We start from the raw sequence: 8,951 nt of genomic DNA on the forward strand, positions 1-8,951 counted from the left end.
TCAATCCACGGATCTAGAGTATACAGGTCCTCTAGGGTATAACAACTTAGATCCTAAACATATCCCCCTTCCATAGCATATGTACCAACAATATGCACAAATCAAAGCCACAAGGTTTAGGTACACGAATCATATATGATATACCAATAGAAATACACAATCCAGGCATGGCATAAAAACCTAAGTATCAGATAATTTGGATACACATGCCAGAAACAAAAATCCAGAATCTAATCCTAACCTCAGTAAAGCATGGTATGTCACTCTAGAAACTAAGATACTCATGACAATAAGATACTCATGGCAACAAATCACGAGATATAAGCACGGACACATCACAGGCGATAAACCTAACATGCTATGGATATCAAACAGTGACATACCAAAGGCAAACATGTTCATTGCTTGTAGTTATAAAATACTATGCATATCCAATGACAATATCATAAAAGATAAGTCAAGAGGTACCCGCCTTCATACGCATGTCGTATCAACCGTCCTCAATAAGTCCAAGAGATCGCATCCAACTCAAATCCTTCACATCAATTTAATCCAAGAACACATAGACTAAGTCTATAATCCATTAGATTAGACTACGCATTTATCAATGCTAACCACTCACCAGAATTGATGGCTCCACCAATGACGTATAGCTGGTATAACTCTCTGCCAGCGTAGATGAAATCACTGTCCCTCCCAAATCTGAGGACTCTACAGTTGCCTCGCGACCGAAACATCCTCCTGTCGATAACAGTGGTCAACACTAAGAGAAATTATTGCCCAACCAAACCATAAACTCTAAATTAGCAATCCCACACCCAATCATCACAATACTGAGATGAGATGCACAATCACAACTGAAATCCAGCAGTAAAATAATCTCCCTTACCACTTCAACCACTGCTAGGGCACGGTACAACAAAACGGGACCACAGGAACGACTTGGATGCTCTGCTTCTGTCCACGACCCGAAGAAGAAGATCAGTGGTCGGAGAGAACTCCAATTCCAGTGACTGTCCTAGAGGAGAGTGTAGGACCGTTAGATTCGATAGAGGGGGGGTGAATATCGATTCGAAAAAGACGAGTATAAACGCAGCGGAAAAATAAAGTAGACACAGATGTTTTTACTTCATTCGGAGCCTGTGACGACTCCTACTCGAAGGCCCGTGGTCCTTGACCACTTTCGTTGGGCAATCACTAACAAGTCGAAATATGATTACAGAATGAATACAGGAAATGCTAGTGAAAATAAAGCAATACCGACAAGGAAATTAAATAGAAACTGAAGGAGCACTTTGTCGGAGCATTGTTAGCGTCGCACTGAACGTCGAGCAGCAAGACCAGCAGTAGAAGAGTTCTCATCTTGATTGATTGATGAAGCTCCTGCCTGGGGCTTCTTTTATATGCTGTTCCGGGCGCCTGGAATGCGACGTAGCTGCACAAACCGTGATGCTCCACGTGGCGACGACTCGGCTGGATATAATTTGCCTTCCGGGCGCCCGGATCTCTTCCGGGCGCCCGGATCCCCTCTGGGCGCCCAGACCACCTTGTTCCAGAAATCTCCATTTTCCTGCAAAACAAAGTTAGTCCGAGGCAATATATATCCTGCAAAACAGATTATTAGCACATTTATAATAGTATGAATTAGCATAAGTTAGTATGACTTAGATTTCGTCTTTCCGAGACCGGAATTTAGTCACGATCTCGACTTAGACATCCGAAATGGTTCTAAGCCGGATCGACGCCTAATGTTCCCTTCCCGGGAACGCGTCCTCGCAGTCACTCCCCTCCAGTGACTTACCTCACTTACCTGCTAGACGTCCGGTCAGCCCTTCGACCCGTCTGGACTTCTTGCCAGCTATCCGGTCAGCCCGTCGACCTAGCTGGACTTCTTGCCAAGCGTCCGATCAGCCCGTCGACCCGCTTGGACTTCTCGCTAGCTATCCGGTCAGCCCGTCGACCTAGCTAGACTTCTCGCCAAGCGTCCGGTCAGCCCGTCGACCCGCTTGGACTTCTCGCCAGCTATCCGGTCAGCCCGTCGACCTGTCTGGACTTATCCTGCACACTCGATCAGAGTGTTAGATAACGACGAACCTAATTTAACCTGATTTGTCATTCATCAAAACCTGAGTTAGACCGTTAGTGCTAACCGCACCAACAATCTCCCCCTTTTTGATGGAATGACAACCTGGTTAAGTTAGTGATAAATATATGCAAAAATCAAGCATGATTTTCGAGGTTTTTAAGTTAGTTTTTCAAGTTTGAATTTAGTTGCTCTAACTTAACCACCTAACCCTCCCCCTTTGGCATTCATAAAAAAAAACAAGGGTAAACATAGTGTAGAGTTACTGTAAAACAGCTGATCTTGAAAAATATCTGAGTTTGGTTCAAAAATTCAAGAAAAAATCCAAGTAAAAAAAATCAAGTTGTCTTGGGGGAGTTTAAGCTTTTGAAAATTTGTTTAAAGCATTAGCTTTTAGCTTTTAGAAAGCTAGCTAAGTTTAGATAGTTTTATTTTTAAACATAAGTTTTCAAAAACCAAAATTCCAAAACTAAGTTTGAAAATTTTATTTTTCCAAAAACTGATTTATTTTTCAACTCTAAGTTTGTAAACGATTTAATTTAAAACTTAAGTTTTGACAATGATTTAAGTTTGAAAAATCTAACTTTCATAATTTTCAACACTGAGTTTTTGCAAATCAAATTTCAGTTTGCAAATATTGATTTTGAACTTTACTTTTAGATTTCAAAGGAGTTTGGTAGAACTAACTTTGATAAAGTAAAATAATTAAATCTAATTTTCAAAAATCAAAATTTTAAAGTTCAAAAGTACTAGTTTCAAAACCATGGTTTAAAATACTTGAAAAGTTGAGTTTTCAAAGACTAAGTAAAAAGGATAAAAAGTTTGTGATTTAAAACAAACAATTTTGAGTTGATTTAAAAATTTTCACAATTTTAAGCAAGTTGATTTTGAAGATTGATTTTTGAACTTTGATTTTCAAAATTAAGGAAAAATATTTTGAGAAGCTTAGTTTGTAAACTTAAGTTTTGAAAAATCTAATTTCCACAATTTTCAAAACTAAGTTAAATCTAATTTTCAAAATTAATTTTCAATAACAAGTAAAACCCAATTCTTAAAAACAACTTAGTTTTATAAGAGTTAGTTTTCAAAAGTAGGTTTAAGAAATTTTTAAGAAAATATTTTTCAAACAAAATTTAAAATATTTTATATAAAGGGAAATTTTTAATTAATTCCTCCCCCTGAACCTGACATAAAATTTGAAAATATTTGCTAAAATATATATATATATATATATATATATATATATATATATATATATATATATATATATATATATATATATATATATATATATTTTTAAATTGAGGTAGAATTTTCTAGAGAGATTTTAAAGAGAAGATTAAAAAATAACACTTAAGGAGATAAAAAAAAATAAACCTTCCCCTTAATTTGATACTCCTTTAATGTATTAATCCTCCTTATTTAATTACTTCCCCTTAATATAAAATTTTACAACCGTAACATATTTTTGTACCTAAGTGTTTTAGACGATTGTATAATTATCTTTATAAAATTGTTCATTTAAATTTGATTAACCGTAATTAATGTTAGATTAAGTTGAAATAAATTAACTTTTAGTGTAATGTTACGTAAGATAAGTTGTTATTAATTCAATAATTGATCAATATTAATAATTTATTGATTAAATTTTGCTATAATCTAAATTTTGTATTAGTTGATGAAGGTGTTAGTTATAATTTAACTTTTCATTTACTTCCTTTTAAGTTGGATTGACTTAGTTTAAAGTTGGTGGTAATTTAAAGTTAAACTCGTTATTAAACAAGGTTAAGTAAGGTTCAATTTAAGTCAAACTTTAATTATTAATATTTTAAAGGTTGATTAAGAAAAATGACTTAGAGAAATTTTAATATTTTTACTAAGGTTAAACCTAGGTTCTGATCAAATCAAGTTTAGTTCTCAAATAAAGTTAAACTTAAATAGTTAAGTTCTACTTATTAATTACATAATTAAGTTAAAGTTAAAGTTAACGGAATTTAAGTTTTTAAGTTAGGTGTCTAAGTTTTAAATGAATTTAAAAGAATTATAATAATTATTATTTTTAAGGGATTTCTAACAGGATTTTAAAATGATTTTTATAATTATTTAATGACAATTAATATACGTTCAATTCAGTTTTGATTTTTGATTAAAAATATCAGTGATTAATTTAGCTTTAAGTTTTAAGTTTAAGTTAAATTTTTGAGTTTTAATTTTCAGTTAGGTTAAATTAAGTTGAAAAGCAATATTTAAATTAAGTTTTAATGAGTTTTAATTTAAGATCTAATTTTCAGTTAAGTTAAATTAAAAAATAATTTTAAGGATAAAATGATGTTTAAGATTAAAAATGAGTTTAAAGTCAAAATAATAATTTTTAAAGTGAAAATAGTCTATAGAAATAATTTATTATTATTACTATTTTTTTTTTAAGTTAAAAGATTTTTCTTATAGAGAAAAAATAAGAAGAATTTTTCAAAATGATACATAATTTTCAAAATAGTTTTTTAAATGATTTTTAAAAGTTTTTAAAATAATTTTTGAAATATTTTTAAGTTAAAATAATTTAAAAATATAATTTTTATATTAAATTAATTTTAAGTTAAAATAATGTTTAAGTTAAAATAATTTTTAAAATAACAATAATTTTTAAAAGGTTTTAAAAGAATTTTTAAAATATTTTTTAAAGTTTTTGAAAATGATTTTTAAAAGAGTTTTTTTTAAAATAATTTTTAAAAGATTTTTTTTTAAGTTTTTAAAATGATTTTTCAAAGAGTTTTTAAAAGAATTTTTTAAAGTTTTTAAAATAGTTTTTTAAAAAGTTTTTTAAAATAATTTTTAAAATGTTTTAAAAGAATTTTTTAAAAGAATTTTTTAAAGTTTTTAAAATAGTTTTTTAAAATAATTTTTAAAATGTTTTAAAAGAATTTTTAAAAGAATTTTTTAAAGTTTTTAAAATGATTTTTAAAAGAGTTTTTTAAAATAATTTTTTAAATGTTTTAAAAGAATTTTTTAAAGTTTTTAAAATGATTTTTAAAATAGTTTTTTAAAATAATTTTTTAAAGTTTTTTTTTTAAATGAGTTTTTTAAAATAGTTTTTAAAATAATTTTTTAAAAATGTTTTAAAAGAATTTTTAAAAGAATTTTTTAAAGTTTTTAAAATGATTTTTAAAAGAGTTTTTTAAAATAATTTTTAAAATGATTTTTAAAAATTTTTAAAATGATTTTTCAAAGAGATTTTAAAATAATTTTTAAAAGAAATTTTTTTTTTAATTAATTTAGTTTTAATTCGAAATTTAATTTTTAATTAATTTAAAATTTAATTTTAATTTGAAATTCAAAATTTAATTTTAATTAATTTTAATTTAATTTGAAATTTGAAATTTAATTTTAATTAATTTTAATTTAATTTGAAATTTGAAATTTAGTTTTAATTAATTTTAATTTAATTTGAAAATTAATTTGATCCTTATTCATCTCACCCAATCTAGATTATTAATCAGGGAATCCTATAATTTTGTGAGATGAATTAGATTTAATTACAGAGTTTGGTTTAACTTTTGTTAGATTCAGGTTTAGCTTTGGTCTCAACAAATAGGCATTCTTCGGATAAACTTCTAAGCTTGGTGAGTCACTTGGACGTCATTAGAAGTAGCCAACCTTTCGAGGTTTTCCGAATAGTCCTATCCACGGAGCTTAGTATTAAACCTTGGTCTAACTAGTTAGGATCCATTTAAGGGTAGCTTCGGTCAGTTCCACTTGGCCAAATGCACCAGATCGAAGCCATATCTTTCTAGACATGCGATGCCCAAGCTTCCCTAACGTACTATCATCCAAAAACTTCACCAGTACCATGATTCAAGTTAAACTTGGTCTCTTTTTAACTAATCCTAATTACCCTGCCGGGTTAGTTTGTTTGGGTTACCCTGTCGGGTAAGTTAGTTTTGGAGGTGCCAGCTATTATGGAGTCTCCCCCTAAATCATTGGCCTTTAATTTAAGATTTTTGTATAATTAGAGTTGGTTTTAGTTAAGTTGTAATGTTTAATTTGTAATTTAAATTTAAGTTTTTAATTTTGAATTAATTAAATTGGTCAAATTATCTTTCTTTAAGAGAGTGTATTTAATATTTGAATGTTCTTTCAATTTCAATTTTATTGGGTTAATTGAATTATCTTTCTTTAATAGCTTATTTTTAAAGTTTAAGTTTTTATTTATTTTTAAATTTGAATTAACTAAACTGTTTGAATTATATTTTCTTAACGGTTTATCTTTTAGCTTTTTATTAATTGTTAATTTTGAAATTTCTAGATTATTTTTGTTTAATATGTTATCTTTAACATTTAATTTTAAGTTTGTTAAATTCCGTTTTGATTTTATCAAAGTGTTTGATTTTATCCTTATATTTTCTTTGCCTTTTAAATTGATATGGTTAATTGAATTTATTAGATTAGTTTTATCTTTAAAGTTTAATTTCTTATTAATTAGATTTTCTTGGTTTTGGATAGCATTTTCTAGATTAAATAATTTATTAATTTTATCTAGATCAATATTGACCTTGTCATCTTTTTTGTTTGAATTTTCAAATTTGTTTAGGTTTAAATTCAAATTTTTTGATTTATTAATTATTTTCAGATTTTCTATATTTTCTAAAGTAATTATATTTGTTTTATCAGAAAATATCCTAGAGGTATTTTTGCAAGTATTGTCATGTACACTATTTTCACATATACTTTCAGACATATCCAAATTAACAGGCGCATATTTTAAACTACTACTAGCAAGGGTGTTTTGGTAAATATTACTAACCTTGAGCGCAACCCCTAATTCAGCAGGCTTCTCCGTTGGATCTGACTCGAGTCCGGATTCGACTTTAACTTGATCTTCTAGCTCCATCGGCATCTCGTGAAGCTTGATCAACTGGGTCCACAGCTCATATGCGTTCTTGTACTTTTCTAATCTGCATAAAATATTGTTAGGTAAAACATTACAAATAATGTTACTTACCTTTTTGTTCAGTTCCGAGTTTTGAGAAGGTTTCCTCAAAATTAGCATATAATCGATGTCTACGCTTCCTAAAAAGCATTCCATTAATCGCTTCCAGTAGTTGAAGTCTTCATGATCGTATGGTGGTGGTTCGCAGGGGTTCCGTCCTTATAGAAGAGTCATAATTTCTTGCACACAGAGAAACAAACAAAAGATCCCAAGACTTGGTCTTGGATTAGTAGTGCCAAAAAAAAAATAATATTTCACTATTTTCGAAAAAAATAATAAAATATTATTAAAATATTAATAAAAAATATTATTTCAAATTTTTGAAAATGTAATATCTTGTCAATACTAAGCAATGGTGACGAGATGGCGATGTATTTTTCAAAAACAGTTTTGGAGGGAAAAAACGAAAGGCGTAAGGTTTTATTTTAAAGACAAACGATATCTAATTTTTCTTTCAAAAAGTCCCCCCTTTGCCTGATTGGTGGTTGCACCAAATCAGAGCGGTACCTGCTCTGATACCACTTGTAGGACCGTTAGATTCGATAGAGGGGGGGTGAATATCGATTCGAAAAAGACGAGTATAAACGCAGCGGAAAAATAAAGTAGACACAGATGTTTTTACTTCGTTCGGAGTCTGTGACGACTCCTACTCGAAGGCCCGTGGTCCTTGACCACTTTCGTTGGGCAATCACTAACAAGTCGAAATATGATTACAGAATGAATACAGGAAATGCTAGTGAAAATAAAGCAATACCGACAAGGAAATTAAATAGAAACTGAAGGAGCACTTTGTCGGAGCGTTGTTAGCGTCGCACTGAACGTCGAGCAGCAAGACCAGCAGTAGAAGAGTTCTGGGCTTCTTTTATATGTTGCTCCGGGCGCCTGGAATGCGACGTAGCTGCACAAACCGTGATGCTCCACGTGGCGACGACTCGGCTGGATATAATTTGCCTTCCGGGCGCCCGGACCACCTTGTTCCAGAAATCTCCATTTTCCTGCAAAACAAAGTTAGTCCGAGGCAATATATATCCTGCAAAATAGATTATTAGCACATTTATAATAGTATGAATTAGCATAAGTTAGTATGACTTAGATTCCGTCTTTCCGAGACCGGAATCTAGTCACGATCTCGACTTAGACATCCGAAATGGTTCTAAGCCGGATCGACGCCTAATGTTCCCTTCCCGGGAACGCGTCCTCGCAGTCACTCCCCTCCAGTGACTTACCTCACTTACCTGTCAGACGTCCGGTCAGCCCTTCGACCCGTCTGGACTTCTTGCCAGCTATCCGGTCAGCCCGTCAACCTAGCTGGACTTCTTGCCAGCTATCCGGTCAGCCCGTCGACCTAGCTAGACTTCTTGCCAAGCGTCCGGTCAGCCCGTCGACCCGCTTGGACTTCTCGCCAGCTATCCAGTCAGCCCGTCGACCTGTCTGGACTTATCCTGCACACTCGATCAGAGTGTTAGATAACGATGAACCTAACTTAACCTGATTTGTCATTCATCAAAACCTGAGTTAGACCGTTAGTGCTAACCGCACCAACAGAGAGCAGCAAACGCGACCGGTAGTGAAGAATCAGAAGGAGAAAATGGGCTTGGTGGTGGCAGTCAGCATCGGAGTGGTGCGTCGGCTAAGGCTAGGGCAGAGGAGCGGCGGCGGCTGTGAACCCAAACTAGGGCACGGCGAGAGATCAACCAAATGGAGAAGAGGATTTGGCAGAACCCTATGCCCACAATTAGGGCTCGCGGCCACCGGCGCTAGGGCAAAAAGGAAGACCGGTGGCACTGCTCAGAAGTGCTTGACATTGCTGGCGGCAGGGGGAATGGGCTCAGACCTCACCGCGGCTAGGGCTTCGGCTTGGAGGTAGTTTCCGGCCGAGAG

The 8,951-nt window shown here is 32.2% G+C and overlaps 1 long non-coding RNA gene across 1 annotated transcript; it reads right to left on the minus strand.

The window, feature by feature from the left end:
- Positions 1-477: 477 nt before the first annotated feature.
- On the minus strand, positions 478-935 carry LOC121982887. Its single transcript, XR_006112313.1, has 3 exons — positions 890-935; positions 623-741; positions 478-535 (listed from the first exon to the last, which is right to left on the minus strand). It is a non-coding gene; the product is annotated as an uncharacterized LOC121982887 (long non-coding RNA).
- Between the last annotated feature and the right edge of the window lie 8,016 nt (positions 936-8,951).

Source organism: Zingiber officinale, chromosome 5A (genome assembly GCF_018446385.1).
Source record: "Zingiber officinale cultivar Zhangliang chromosome 5A, Zo_v1.1, whole genome shotgun sequence".
NCBI classification, from domain to species: Eukaryota; Viridiplantae; Streptophyta; class Magnoliopsida; order Zingiberales; family Zingiberaceae; genus Zingiber; species Zingiber officinale.